Source organism: Drosophila eugracilis, unplaced genomic scaffold (genome assembly GCF_018153835.1).
Source record: "Drosophila eugracilis isolate 14026-0451.02 unplaced genomic scaffold, ASM1815383v1 contig_2154, whole genome shotgun sequence".
In the NCBI taxonomy this organism is placed as follows: domain Eukaryota; kingdom Metazoa; phylum Arthropoda; class Insecta; order Diptera; family Drosophilidae; genus Drosophila; species Drosophila eugracilis.
Window position 1 is genome coordinate 4,426,034 of NW_024573038.1, and position 16,109 is coordinate 4,442,142.

Below are 16,109 nucleotides of genomic sequence, written 5' to 3' on the forward strand. Positions count from 1 at the left end.
ATAAGTGGATTATATATCGGATTTGGGGTTTTGCCGTTGCCTAGATTAAGTTATTTTATCAACTTGAACTACATAGTTATGGACCAAATAATGGCCACAAATATCTGAGGAAAATCCTTTTCACATTAAAGATATTTATACTGTTATTTAATAAAGATTTTAAGGTGGGTTGTACTATGTAACGTACTTTATTTATAAGGCTGAACAGTGGGGTTAAGAGTTAAGAAATCTTATTTAAAAAATGGGAAATTATAAAAACCTTTCTCTATTCCTTAAGTTTATTTCAAAGAGTTAAGGAAGTGGTTTGAAATCAATGCCCTGGCCATGATGTTTAGGAATTTAAGATTCCATATTATTGGTTTAGAAAACTGGTTGATTGATATATCGTTTCAGGAGTAATATACAAGAAAATTCTAAAAGCTTATAAAGGAAATTAAAAAGTTAAGGAAGTCAACAAAAAGCTGATCAAGTTTGTACTCAATTCTTATTTCATGAATATTTCCATTTTATAAGGTCTTCAAAAATCTAATTAATTGCATTACTCAAAAGGCAAAAATTCAAACATTTTCAGTAAAGAACAAATACAAAAATATTGTGGAATCTAAAACAAATTTCTCAAAAGACAGCAGAAGTATAAAAATTCGTCAATTCAAAAATATATTTTGACAATTCTGCTAGTAATTTGTAACATATTTTGTGCTTCTTTTTGACAGCTGCCCAATTGTACTGGCCGTAGAAATTCTTGTAGGTAAATTAGACGTAAACAGTTGCTCGGCCCATAGATTTCGAAACGAATAATACTTTCTGACCCATCCTCGGGGTTATCTGGTTGTGTGACAAATTCCTGACCAGGCGCAGACATCTCTTTCATTCGAGGGCCCATCAATGGCAAATGCTATGTGTCCTGGCATCGTTTTTTCCATTAAATTAACACGCTCGAATGTGTTGCTCATGTGTGGGTATCTGTATCTGTGTGGGAGTGTGTTTGAGTGTTGGTTCTATATGTGTGAGCGAGTGAGTGAGTGAAGGGGGAGTTGTACACTTACATTGTGCAAACTTTTCTAATTTAAACCGGCAGTTTCAGTCAATTGCCACAGCTTACCGCTTTCGACATGAGTTTTACTTTTTTAGTACCTTCGGGTGTGCGACGGATGCGATGTTGGGCGATGTTTCAGACAGAGATGGGTGAAGTGGAGAAATGGAGAACTGGAGCAGAAGCAGCGGAGAAATAGGGGGAGAGACAGAGAAATTTCCAATACATTAAAAGTTGTGTGAATACACTTGGCAGAATCCATTATAACCCAGCCAGAGAGAGCTGAACTGAACTGAACAGAACAGACATGAAAGCCAGGCCATAAATCTAATAAATACGTGTGTTTCTCACCCCGTTCGCTGCCCCCGCCCCCTCTAACTTCCTCTTTAAGTTCCCTGCTCATTCCCACACTTCCGGTTCCGTTTGCCGCCCTGTGCAATAACTTGTGAAATATGTAATCAATCAAGATGGAACACAGTCGTCGAGGCAGCCAAACTATGTGGCAAGAATGCGTCTGACTGCAGTTCTTGGTGGGATTGGGCAATCGCCGGGTTGCTCTCTGGGGTGGAAGTTCAGAGAGGAGCTTGGGGTCGATTAATTCAACTTTCTGCTGCAGACAATGGCATGTGAAAAAGTCAAAAAGTTGAAAGTGCAATTTTGTCGTTATTATTTTACATTTACAACAAAAGATAGCAGCAGGAGCAGTCGCAAAGCCAACCAAAAAAAAAACACAAAAAAGCACAATAAAAAATCGTAAAGTTACTCAACTATTTTATGCGACGGGCGGCACGCTGTGACTCTGCCTCGCTCACTCATATCGCCATCTCACTTGCTCCCACACCCTCTCTGGCCCTATCTGGCAGTGTGTGTAATTGTCAGTTAGTTGGCGCTGTCAGTCCGAATGTTGAAATTAATTTATTTCAATTGAAGTTGAACTTTTGCGGCGTTATTACTTTGCAAAACTTTCTCCGAGCTACGCATAATAAACGAGTGTGGGACTGAGAGAGTAGAAGATAGAGATGTGGGTGCAAAAGAGATAGCTGCTGTAACCAGGTGCCCCAGCTGACCTCCACCCATCCACCCACTTTGCATACATATTTATTTAGCCTTTGCCAAAATAATCAAATTGCAAAATTGCAAGTGTTGCCATCAACGTCAACAGACTATCATCTGTTCTTTCTCTCCCTGACTCTGCCCTTCCTTTTCGTATTTTATTTTTGATTTTCTATGCCAATATTCCGTTGTCTGAGCTTTCTTTTTTATAACTTTTCGGACAGAGGGATAGAGAAATGAAGGTGATTTTTTTTTTCAGATTCAAGAGGGTGATATAAAAGGGAGAGGAGATATATATTCCAGAGAGGGGTGGGTGGAGGTGGCGGGTCACAGGACCCGACAGGTGCCGCTGACGTCTGTGCTGATAATTTGTTGCGAGACTTCAGCATTTGCAAGTGGCAGGCCTTGGACGTCATTGATAGTTATTTGATATGCAAAATTCCAAATGTTCGCTAAAAAATAAATACGACTCGATATAAAAATACAAACATGAAAATCAGCAAAAAATTATTGATGGAAAAAAGGCGCTAATGACGCGGGTAAAAGTCAGGTGGGCGCTGCAGGAAATTGAAATGTCTGTTAAAGCTAAAAAATCGATACAAGTTGCAATTTTGAATGCATTTTAAATGCGTTTTTTTCGCTTATTTTAGTTTGTAGGTTTTCAATTAGTAATTGTTATTTTCTGCACTCTTTTTTATATTTTTTACATAAATTGCTGTCGGTTTTTTATTTATTTTTAAGTACATTGCTAAAATAATAACTTGATCCGAATTTGTTCTTTATATCTAACTGATAATCAACAAGTTTCTTATGCCAATGATGTGAAGACTTAAACTACTTATTTTGTGCCATAATTTTCTTTTTAGTTTCTATTACCATTTACCAAAATATCTCATTGACAACGCTGCAGCTGTTATATTCATATTCCTTATATTCCCCTAACTTTTTCCTAGTCAAACATCAAAAATCATCATATTCTGCAAAAACACATCCATGAATTTTAATTTCCTTGAATTGCGTGATTTCTTCCTTCAATTTTCCATTCAATTTCCATCAGACAGATCCACTCCTCGTGCTCTCTAAGTTCTCTTAAAGTGTGTCATGGTAATTTTGGCCAGAGCTTATAAACTTCTCCGGCGGTTATTGGCTTTGTTGTTGTTCCTCTTGTTATTGTTGTTGTTGTAATGCTGCCTTTTAAACTCAAATCAAAAATCAAAATCCGCACCAGCTACAAATGTTAAATCCGCAAATAATTGACAAAGTTTAGGCATAAACGTGGCTCTGTCTCTGGGAAATTGCTGAGGGTGTGTGGAACTTGCGGGAAATTCTGGGGATGAGTTTGCTGGATCGGTGGGTGGCTAACAAGAATGCTGTGTGTGCGGGCCAACTTCAAAATATGTTGGCCACAAATGGCAAAAGTTTGACAGGTAAACGGAATTCGGCTAGAATATCTATGTACACGGCATATACTCACGTATATGTGTGAGTGTGTGTTTTAAGAGGGAAATTTAGAGAGATTTTGCAACCCCTTTCTGGAAATGCGGAAACCGCTGAAACAGCTGCGACCATTGAAATTCAGGATTTGGGATTTTCGTGGAACGTTTTTTCAGAAACGTTCGAATACTTTGTCTATCTATGCGGTTCTAGTTGAGCGGGCGGCCATTTATGTTTAATGAGATACTTTTTAACAGCCTCATAAATGGCTATGATAACCACTTAATGTCGAAAGCAACGAAAGCCGAGTGAAAACAATTTACATATTAAACTTGCGCCGAGTTGCCAGCCTGTTATCCTCGTCGCACATCCTGCCATGCCTATATCTCGCTCTCTCTTTCGCTCACCACCTACCCGTCTCTTTCGTTCGGCGTGCGAAATATGTTGGCCTGCGGCGCATTCACTTTAATTTGATTAAATTTTGAACATTTTCACGTAAAAGTTGCTCCTTTGGCTCGGCAGTTCGGTGGGGCTTCAGTGCATCGCTTTTCCCGCTTTCCATGCTCTCAACTGCTCATCTGTGCTGGATGGATTGGATGGCCTGGTCTGTTCTGGTCTGTCCTAGGCTGCTCCGTTCTGTTTGGTTCTGGTTGGATCGGATCGGTGGCCTGGTCCTGGTCTGGTTTGGTCTCGTTTCGCTCGTTTTTGGTTTCGCTGGGCTCGGTCTCTTTGGTCGGACCTCCTGCTGTCTCGAAAAAAGCTGATGCCACCTTCATGCTCAGCTGTTGTCTGCCTGAATTTATCTCTCTTTCTGTGTGTAAGTTAAATAGTTTTTATACCCTATAAAAAGTAGATAAATCAGGTGAGATATTTGGGATTAAAGATAGATCTTTGATTACGGTTCTAGTGGATTTATTCAAAAAAGCAAAAATGTTAATACTCTTTTTTTCTATGAAAATATTTGTGCGAGGAAGGTACTAACAACAAGCCCCATAATTATGACTTACTTATTACTTTTTATTATTTATTTGTAACTTTATATTGATTTTCCTACACCTAAATACCTCTATTTAAAGTTAGCTTCATTTTCGAGTTTCATGTTTAAGCCTCCTAAGAGGTCATCAAAAAATCCTCACCTCATCCGACCTCTTTTTGCTTATTTCATTTGAGTATTTTGTAGTTTCTGTATTTTATAATAAATAGTTGTTTAAACTTTCGCCTACGCCAGCCCCTCTGCCACAATCACCCCCCTGAAAATCACCCACTTGCCATGGGGCAGCAACACCACCCAAAAGAGATGTTTCCCACCAATGTGGTGGGCTCTTGTTGCCGCTGTTTTTGTTGCTGCCGTCCGGCTCTTCAACTATTTTTTATGCAATCTGCTGTGGCTCTGCGAAGGACCCCCCTCTTCACACATCGAATGGCCCCGAGTTGCATTGTTTTGTTTCGTGCACTTCCTTTTGTTTTTCCCCATACACTTTTTTCACAGTTTTTATTTTGTTTTTTTTTTTTGTATTTTTTGTTTGTTGTCTGTTTGCCATTTCCTTCTCTGGTAGCCGCACATAGTTATGGCCACGATTTTGGCTTTCGGTTATGTGCACTGAGATTTTCCTTGGCCTTGTTTTCTCCTCCCCAGCATGGCAATTGTTTTCCCTGCTTTCCGCCGCTTTATCCTTTCCATTGTTGCACAGGTTGCCGATGTCTGGGTGCCACTGTATCTGTGTGTGTGTGAGTGTGTTTGTGTGGGCGGACGGAGGAGTTGAAAATTCTCCAAATTAATTCGCATCATTTAAATCACAGAGAGACAGGGGGAGAGAGAGTACTGGGAGTTTCAAGGAGAGCGGCGAGTCATTGGAACATTTCTGTGGGCTGCTACCATAAAATCGAACTGAGAAAGAAAGCAGGCGAAAGATTCTGGTTTGGCCGGTTAAAATATTGCCCACATTGAGCCGGGGCAAACGAACAGATAAACAATAAGTAACTGTGAATTATGGTGGCCATTACTTTTGGTCCTTCGTCCCTTCGTCCCTTCGGTCCTTTGTGTTGTTTATGGCAGGACAATAATTAGGACAAAGCAATGGGCTTGGCATTCCAACGAACGTGTGAACTTTTCCCTGTACATGGAGACTGGAAAATTGGTTAATTAGGGGGCCACTCAATACGCCCCCCTTCGGCCCCTTCAGAGGGGAAAAATATATTTCAGCCTCAACAGTTGGCAAATCGAATGGGATTCGCCTCGATGTCCCTTCGCTCCCTTCGCTGTCTGCGTAAATTGCTTATGAAATTGACATCGAAGCCTCGCCTGTCTGCCGGAAATGGAAACAGCGGTAATGACGAGTCGCACACACATATACACACACACACGCGCAAGCACACTTACTCCGCCACATCCCCAACTGACACACACACCCAAAAAGCTGGCAGTATAACCCACATAATTGGCAAATCACACACATTGATTTCGCCGTGTGCTGACGTCCTCGTCATCATCCTTATTGCCACTGTCGTTGTTGGTGTTGTTGTTTGCTGGTTCAATCGCTCAGTGCACACCCCGCCCACCTATCTCCCACTCTTCCTAAACCCCACCCGCAAGAGCCACCCACCACATCCGACATCTGCCTAAACAAGACGAGCGATGGAAAGAGCGAATAACTACACCGGAAAACATGGAAATTTTATCAAAGCAATGTTGAAGGAAATGTTAAAGTTTGAGATATTCTTAAAAATATAGAAAATATATATTTTATTTTTATTCTTATTTGAAAATGAAGATAATAATATTTATCTTAAATTTGTAACTTACACTATCCCGATGATTTTCCCAAGTGGAGCGAGTTTGAGAGAACCGGTAGAAAATATGGCGTATACGTAATTTAAAGGCAACGATACCCGAAACTCCAACTCCGCCGGAGGTGTATATGTTAGTATATCTTATACGCAATAAGTTGAGAGCGTGTGTGTGTGGGAGTGTGTCATATAGGGCATCATTAATAACACCGAGGCGTGGAACAGGCCAAGACAACATCATTAGATCGGAGCCCGAGCTGCGACTTTGTCTATGGCTTTGGCCTTAATTTTCATTGTTTGCCATACTGGCATTGGCATTGGCATTTCCCTGCCGCTTGATCTTAAATAATTAGGCAGACTTCAGTGTCTCCGGCAGATACAACCCATCAACCGTCAACCATCCTCATCCGCATCATCATCATCATCATGGCCATCCTCACCGTCACCGTGGGTGGGTGGCAAAAAATTTCTTCATTGCTGTAATTTATAACGTTCACTTGTCATTAACAGCCATTTTAATCGTCTAGCAAGCAAGCACATATATAAGGATATATATATACATATATACAAACCCATAATATGTATTCGCTGTATCCTGTACGCCTGTTGTGGCATTTAAAGCGTGAAAATATTAATTTATGAGCCTTTTAAATGAGCCCGTGTCGGTGGGCGCAACAAATTGGCAATGAAAATGAAGCAGTAACGCCGGAAAAGCGGAAAAGCAATGAGATAAATATGAAAATAAATACTGCGTAAATGCCAAATGAAAACCGGTGTAAATACTAAACGGGCGGATAAATGCATTGATTGATTGAGAAGGCATGCTCAAATGGATTTTATTCGCGGCGAATCTATTGAATTCAACAGCTATTCGTGGCCGAAACTAGTCATGTACTTAACGGCTGGGGCAGAAGTCCATGTTGCCTCGGCACGCTAAGCGACTCCTTTGAAAGCGAGAAACCCGAAATCTATTTATGCCCCAGCTCAAGCCCATAAACCACAGCCAAAATCCAGTGGTCGTCGCATTTAAGTGTCTTGGAGGGCTTGGTAATAGTAAGAGGGGGTTGTTACTCGGTTGCTGGGTTTGTGGGTGGCAGTAGTGGTGGTGGGGCATGAACCGCAAAGCAAATTCGCCTGCCGTAATCTGCACTTGGTGCTCGTATCTTAATAAACTATTAAATCAAACGCAAGCCTCAATGCACGCAAGCACACAAATTCCCTTTTATATTATACATTTATCGAGGGGAGTCCAGAATTTAAACCTTCCTTCCCTTCCTTCCCTTTAAAGGGCTCTCATATTTTCGTATTTATAAATTCCCACAAACTTTTATTTTCTTCTCTGTGTTCTTCCTTGCCCCGCAACTTCTACCACTCTCACATATACGAGTATGGTAAATGAATAAATGAGTTATATGCGCGTTCACATTCACATTATTCTCGAACCATTGGGGGAGTGGGCGGGGGATTTATCCTTATCCTGGCCACCCATTTTTTGGCCTCTGTCCGGTCGGGTTTTCGGTTGTTTTTGTTCTGGCTCACAGGAAACCGATAGGACATGGCGATTAAGGATATTCCAGGAAGCCAAGCCGGGCCAGCCGAAAGCGTTTTCCATTTCAATTGAACGGACACCGGAACGGGGAATATTCTCCCGATGAACGAAAGCGATCTTTAACCCGTTTTGAGTTGAATTTTATTTAAATTCTTAAGTTTTTGCTTGCATGATAATTAAATGCATTTACCAGGCTTCAAAATAGAATTTTCTTGGATCTTTGGCGATCTGAACTCTTGCCTAGAAGGTGCTGCTGCCCTTGGGCTACTCGCACTAGATACCCGGACATATAGTAGATATATTCTCGTTCTCCACAGCATCCTTGGCTGACTCGGTTGTCGTTATTATTTATGTTTTGTTATCCGTTGACCAGAGCGTTGGCGCTTGTTTTTTCCACACTCGCCAGCTCGCACACACACGGCTCACCTATTTTACGATAGAATGAATATCTCGTGCGCTCCTGTTTCCAGCTCCCTCGTTGCGATGCGATGGTGTGTAGTTTCTGCCACAGTATTTTTCTCTAAGCTTGTGGCGGTATGTCAGTGTGTGTGTGTGAGTGTGTTGGCCTGCTTTTCCCCCTGGTTTTCCTACGCTGCTGCTCCTGATTCTATGTACTTCCGTTTTGTAGTGAAAAGAGCTTTGCGTGTTGCGGCATCTCCAGCTCCTTTCCCCTCGTTATATTTTTGTGCGTGTGTTTGTTTGTTTGTTGCTTAGAGAATTGATGGTAAAAGGATGTGTGTGATTTTGCTATTTTTGCTGGGTGTGTTAGTGTGAGTGTGTTAGCTAGTGTCTGAAAGTGTGTGTGTATGTGCTGGCCACAAATATCAGCCGAATGAAGTGGCGTTTGTTGGCGTGGTTTAAAGCCAAGTGCGCGGCGTAAGCTCTTAACAAGTAGAATGCTTAAATGTGACCGGACATCCAGTGAGGATTTCCCACTAGCTGGGGCATAACTTATTCATATTCTGTTAAAGAATGCAGTGGAAGTTCGGGGAAACTAGACCAATCAACTGCTAATAATGAAATGGGAAATTGACGGAAACGTTTTTTTTATTTGTTGAGTTTTTTGAGGCCACCTGATGATGTTTTGTTGATTTTTCAGTTTAAAAACTTGATGAGACTAACTCGTATGTTAGTTTACTTTAAATTATAACTTTTATTCCACATTTTGTTAAGATTTTCCCCTAATTTCGACTAAAGTTAATTGGATAACCACTTTTTGAATCAATAAGGCTGGCAAATTTCCCTGTAGCATATGGATTTCCTTCACATTCATCATCTTTCCCAGCTTATCTACTACTGGTTTTCTAAGTGATTTTAGTTCGTCCGTCGACGCTTAACTCCGCTTCACACACACACATGCACACATGGACATAAAATAATGTTTTTATAACTCTGTTTGGAGCTATTCGATAGCGCAATTTGAGGCGGAATATTCTCCCCACCCGGATGTCCAACCCCTCCCCAAAGAGTCTCCCATGTGGCATTGTTTGATCTGGCTTCGGTGGCTGTGGAAAAAGGCAAGCAAAACGTCCCGCCGGAGTCGTCAATAAATGCGATAAAGCCAAACATGTTTCATTTGCAATGGCCAATGGCTGCCGCCTCAGCTTACCCCGACCATTTTGGCCAGGACTCCCCATTTCTTACTTGCCTCCTTTCATCTCGCACACATCTTGCAGCGATATCAAGCAAGAAAAAACCAAATTAAGAATTGTATTATATTTTCTTTCAAGATTTCTACGACTGCATGATACCCGGTAGCATCATTCCTGTCAATATCAATAACCATAAATAAGTCAAAATCAATTCAGGGCGCCTCCAGTTGTGAAGGATATGAGTTCTGAGTCTTATAGATGTTCTTAAAACTTCAGAAAAACATGAAAATAAATTTGGAAAAACAACAAATATTGTATAAATATTTAATAAACATTTTAAATTGCAAGAAAAACTTAAAAAAAACATTTATTTGCAAACTTTCCTTACAAAAGACGAATACAATGATGTGGACGCCTTTTTACCTTTTGTGTTCTCTTTTTTTTGGGTCTTGAGCGAATAAAGGATATGAAAAAGATTTAAAAAGTCAGGATTACCTACTATGTTGCTCTTATTGCTTCTAGTTCCTGGAATTAGCAAAAACTGTGTGCAGTCGTTATACACCTCATATACCCCTGCATTGTCCTCAAACGGAGCATAAAAAAGCGGAGCGCAGCCAAAAACTCATAAAAAATCTGCGTTGAGCTGCGCTGAGAAGCGGAATCTAAAGGGAAAATAAATTTCCAGAAAAAGAAAAGCAAAGAAAACCAAAGAAAGCTAAGAAAAGCTTCGACAACGGCATCGGCATTGGCATTGGGCGTCATCTTCAAGTGTTTGCCACTCAGCTCAGCTCGATTCGTTTCGATACGATTCGATTCGCCTCAACTGAACTCAACTCCTGTGTGGATTTTGACCCATAATTGACTTGTACACATGCCAATTCCCCAGCTGATGGCCTGGCCCATTTTCCCTCTACTTTTTCCTGCGTGTCTAGGCGGCGTTATGCGGCCAAGTTTACAATTTATCCCCGGCCATGCACCTGCCACTTGGTCCACTTCCTGGTCTTTAGGTCCTGCTTTATACGCTTTCGGTTAGTTGCAAACAAAAAACTATTGTATATGACATTTTTAATGCCCCCATAGCTATCATTAGATGGCGAACAAAGCGACGAGCGGCGAACAAAGGCAATAGAAATAATCAATACAAATTTTATACCCCTCTCCCCCTTCTCTATCGCTCTATCAAACACACACACACATACACACTCACAACAATGAAATACATTACAAATCAATTGCAATCGCTCGAAAATCGGCATGCGAATTTCCATAGACGATGTCTGGTGTGGCCGTGCGATTCGATTGGATTGGCATGGGCTGGGACTGGGTCTGGGGCTTGGGTTTGCTATTGGGATTGCGATTGGGTTGAGTTGGCTTGGGTTCGATTCGTTTGATGCACTGAACAGAATGTAAGATCCTGTTTAAGTCAAACTAAAATCAACACCAAAATAACAAGAAGAAAACATGAAATTTATTTCGAGTCAATCTTATAATCTGACTTTTTCATTTATATGGGTTATAATTGGCAAATCATAAAGTTTAGGATATTAATAATGTTTAATTTATTTTAAAAAAGTATTATTAGTTCAGATATATATGACTGCCAAATAAGCCTGAAAGTATGCAACGGGAAGCTCAAGATATAACTTTATCCTAAAACGGAAGCTGCTAGTAAGCACTATCATAATTCTAAGAGATATAGTTCATTTTAAAACTAAAAAAACATTTAAGTCCTAATTGATTATCTATTGGGGTAACATTTTCTCACAGTGCGACTGGCAAGGGGCAACATTATTATCATCATCAAGCGTACAAAGTTAGTGCCGGCGGGCTTTTCGGCGCGGGGAGATCTCGGATGAGCGGGGCGATGCGGAGGACGGTGCTCCAAATCGGCAAATGAAACAAACCAGGATTTACATGTACACAGTTATTGCTGCTGCTGGTTGCTCACCCACACATACGTATCAGCCTGTGCCGTATGTGTATGTGTGCAGCATTTCCTTTGGGTTATTTTCCGGGAACAACATTTCATGGCACTGATAAAGCTGCCATGGCAGCAGCCTCTGTCGCCGCCGACTGCGCTGTCGCTTTTCCTTTAAAGCCAGGGGAAATGCTTTCATTAAGCTTGCGCCGAGAGCGAGAGAATGGAGAGAGCGTAAGAAAGCTGTAACAAGAGAGAGAGAGCAAGAGCGGAAGTGAGTCCTTTTTCGGCGAGAGCAAAATTCCCAGCTTCGAGCATTATTCGCATGTCAGCGAGGAGCAACAACAAATGCCCCGGGGCCAACAAAATATTTGACGCAAGCGGATTGTAATGATGTAGCTGTCCCTGTATGTGTGTGTAAGTGCTGGAGAGTCCTTTTTCCCATATGCATGTGAGTGTGTTTGTGTCTGAGCGAGAGAGCGATGGCGCGTGCACTCCAGGCAATGTCAAGTTGACACTTTCACCAACGCACGAGACACACGACGACCAACAATGGAGGAGAATGGGAACGACGAGGACGATGGTGCTCCTCATGATGATGATGATGGGTACGATGATGATGCAGATACGGCTGCCGATGATGAAGATACAACCAGGAAAGATACTTATGTTGAGGATTGTAATGAGGCTGAGATGAAGAATACTTTGATGTTCGTTCAATTGAATATGATTTTCTAAAGATGATAATTAACTAAAGATAGTTTCAACGATAAGTATTTATACCATAATTAATACAGTTTTATGTGATTAGGATAAAAGTTAGCTTTTTCTGGGAATATTAAGATAATGAGGTCAAGTACAGAAATTATATATTCTAAACTTATAACTTAAAATTAGTTTTGTCTCTCTTTCTAATTGCAAGTATGTCAATTTAATGTTATAAATTAGAAAAAGAAATAAACAATTAAACAAATACTTTAAAAGTCATGTCATTTTTAAACACAATTAATAGGAAATCATATTTACTGAATTTTTGCTTAAATTTATAATTTGTAATAAGAAAATGTAACCCTTTATCCTGCCCTTCTGGGACAGAGGGTTAAGACTCACCTGGCTACATCGACATTATCCTTATTCATCAACATAATCATCGGGACATCAGCGGCACCCTCTGCAGAGGTTACATGGGCATTCTGCCGACTCGAATCGCTATTGTTGTTTGTTTGCGCCATCGTGCTCCCCGTCTCCCTTGCTCCCCCTTTACATCACAGCTCCCTGCTCCTTGCTTCTGTCTCTCGTCCTTCTCCCGTTCTCTCTCTCCAGCGAGTGCGGGCCACCCACGAAAACAAACATAAAGGTGCAACAATGACGCGCGTGGAGCACCAAATTCTCTCTCGGTTATGTTCTCTACTCAGAGCGTGAGAGAAACCCATCTCGTTATCCTTTAACTCTCCTGTTGATGCAATGAGTTAGTTAATTTCCCTCTCCGTCTCTCACTGTTAAGGCATTTCTCCTGCTGCTGAAAGTGAATGTTTGGTGAATGTCTAATTTTTGTTGTTTGTTTGTTTTCGATTGCAACATTGTCGGTAAAAGTTTTTAGGAAAGGGGAAAGTAAATGTTAAGGCCTACAAATTTATAATGTGTTGCATTTGCATGTGATAAAAAGAGGGAATAGTTATTGAATTTGGAAAACTAAAATTCATATAAACTTCAAACAATATTATTTCGATTTATATTAAATTCATAACTTTCCTGTTGATTTTCTATGTAAGTAAATTAATATTAAAATCATACTTTTAAAGACAATTTAATTTAATTTAAAGGGTTAAAAAAGAGAGAACAATCTTAAAAGATTTGAAATCTCTTTACAAACGTTAATGAAGTATTAATCAGAAAATATTTTCAGAATGTTTCTTAATCACAACAACGATTTCTTTTAGTTTCTTGTGCATTTCTTTATATTTAAACCTAGCTTTCTCCTTCAAAACTCGTAAGGCATCCGCTCCTACAACTTATTATCCTGAACAAAACTTACAGAACTCGACAACCCTGGCTGTTATGCGGGCTGGCAGTTAACAGAGCTCCAGGCCGTGTGGGGGTGCATCCTGCGCTCTCGCTTTGGCTTGCTCTCTCTCCCCCGGCCCATTGTCCTGCTGGCTCACTTCCTCTCTCTTGCTCGCTCTTTACCTCTCTGTTAGCTACTTCCGCTGTTGTAATGCTTCTGCGCCAGGCGTCCGCCGACGGAAAGGCAAGGAAAGCGGCGGCAAGGCAATAGCAATAGCAACAGCAGCAATAGCGATGGCGACTGCGACGCCGGCAGCGACGCTCAGGAGAATCCCGCTGCGCTCGGCTGTTGCTAAAAATCCTACGCAATTCGCGAGAGTCCTTCAGTCGTTATCAGACAAGCGAGTCCAGCAGTCGTTGCGTTCTGTTCCTCAGCAATTTGAAACCGTGCAAGTAGCCTAGTGTGAAACCAAGAAATCTACAACCACAACAGCCGACAGCCAAGGGAAATCGAAATCGAATCATCGAGCCAAATATTTAAGCCACGAAAGTAATCCTATAAAGTCAAAACAAAACAACCAAAATAATTAAACTCTCTCGCACGAAGCGGCATTCGCGTCCTGAGATTTTTGTCACCGTGTGTTTTTAGCAACCAACGCGTTTAAGTGCAATCAACAACAATCCCCTAAAAACATAAATCCAAATCAGGAGCAGGACATTTGTCGCGCTGTCTAACGTTGAGCTTTAGTAGTGTTAAAAAAAAAATAAACAAGATTAACCAATCAAATATTTAAAAACAAAAAAAAACTAAAAAATAAACGAAACTAGAGCTTCTCAAAAAGTTGTGAAAGAACCTACGAAACAGGGAAAATCCGCTACAGCCGACAGCTTCAGAGATTAAAGGCCAGTTAATACATACCAAACATATAGCCAAGATCAGCCAGCCAGCCGATCTTAGCCAATCGAGCCGACGCACCTAAGTCGGCCCACACACACCCATTTCCTGTCGAAGGTGTTGCTATAAAACCCATCAAGATTTCACACTTTGGAGTAAATCTGTTCTACGTGAAGCAGCCAGCGGAGTTATTTCAGCAGCCGCCGCTTCCGCAGGCGACAATTAAAGCGATTAGTCCGCCCGTGACAGCCGTCGCAGCGCCGCCGCCGCCGCCGCAGTCGACGTTTACGCCGCTGTCGACGACAGCAGCCGCCACAATTCCAACAAAGAAGCTCGTTGTAAGTTTAACTATTCAGATTATTAAATTTCTTTGAAATAAACAAAATAGCATCAATGGAAAGGACTTTACACAACAAACTTAGCTTTTGTTTCAATTACTTTAAAATATGTCTAAAAGTATGCAACAGTATAAGCTGAAACAGAAAATTCATTACTGCACATTTTCAAGCATCTTCAGCAGCGATTTCAAAATCGTAGTGAATTCTGTGGCATAACCCATATTAAAGTTTTAGAATGAAAAACCCAAAGCTTTTAATAATTCTAATAAGAAATGTAAATCACCTTAAAATACGTTACCTTTTTTTAAATCGACAGCCTTAACCTTAAACAAAATAAATGACTTTCCCTTTCATTAGCATAACTCATTTAAATGGCTTTATTAAATGTTATATGTATAATATTTAACGCCAGCCAATAAAGCAGGTCATTGTAAGGCCCCTAAATATCTAAATATCCCCCTAAATGCCACCCTCATCTCTTAATTATTAATGCTATTTAATGAAAGTTTTGGGTCTCGTCCCGACGAAAAGTATGCAATGAATTATTTTTATGCTGGCAGCTCAAACAATTCAACGAATCGCGCCGTTTGTTTTTGTTTTCCTTCCTTCTTCAGTTTTTCTTTTTTTTTTGTTCTTAGCGCTTTTCCCATTTTTTCTGTTATTTTTTTTTTTGTTTTTCTTGGCCAGGCGCGCACGCAATAAATTAATTTATGTCCAACGTCAGGCACGTTTCGCACCCTCCGCAGGACTTCTGGTCCTCGGGCACGTTTCTCACCTTGCCTGCCATCCATTACCAAGATTTGCAAGTAAATCGCTTTAAGTGGCATTGGCCGAGTGAAAAGCACAACACAGAAATTAAAATTCCAACGACCATCATCAGTGTGACTCGGGATGGGGGAGAAATACTGGAATCCAGCAAGTCCTCCTCCGGCAGGACTCTAAAATTTAGTTTGTGTCCTTGCTGCCGCCTGATAATATCGTTTCGTTTCATTTTCGTTGCTTCGTTATAATTTGCTTTTAATTTGTTTGGCAAACGCCAACACTTCAGCACGGTCGCCGGACAAAAGGACTTTTGGCCATATAGCCCCATTTCTAGCCCACACCTCCAAGGCTTCCCCACTAAAAAAACAGGCAGGGAAAAATGTCATAAAAATAATTACGCACCAGGAAAATAAACGCGGCATCGGAATTCGCGTGTCTCTCTGCCCTGATCCTCAACCTCTGACCCGCGAACTCATAAATTTTATAACCCGGCTGTAAACGCGAATAAACCCTCATCGAAAAGTGGTCATAAATAAGTTGAAATATATTTATAGTGCGGTTTCAACTTGGTTAGAACTTCTGATGAGCAGTCCGTGCTGCCATCAACTTTTTTCTGATGAATGTTTCAATAGGCCAATGGCTTCATTTGGACGGAAAAGATGGGGAAGTTAAGGCTACCCTGGGATACTGGGAATACTTTTTGATTGGGAATAAGGTGGGGTTACTTTGTAGGAAATGTCTTTA

At 40.9% G+C, this 16,109-nt stretch overlaps 1 protein-coding gene across 7 annotated transcripts in view; it reads left to right on the forward strand.

Moving 5' to 3' along the window:
- Positions 1–16,109, forward strand: part of LOC108114094 (RNA-binding protein Musashi homolog Rbp6) — a 172,111-nt gene that overhangs the window by 79,551 nt on the left and 76,451 nt on the right. Inside the window, exon 1 of one of the 7 annotated variants that reach the window (XM_017224853.2) lies at positions 13,711–14,603. The exons of the other annotated variants lie outside the window; for them this stretch is intronic. The gene's annotated coding sequence lies outside the window, so the exon portion shown is untranslated. Of the gene's footprint in view, positions 1–13,710; positions 14,604–16,109 lie in introns of those variants that run through there. 7 annotated transcript variants of the gene reach the window in all.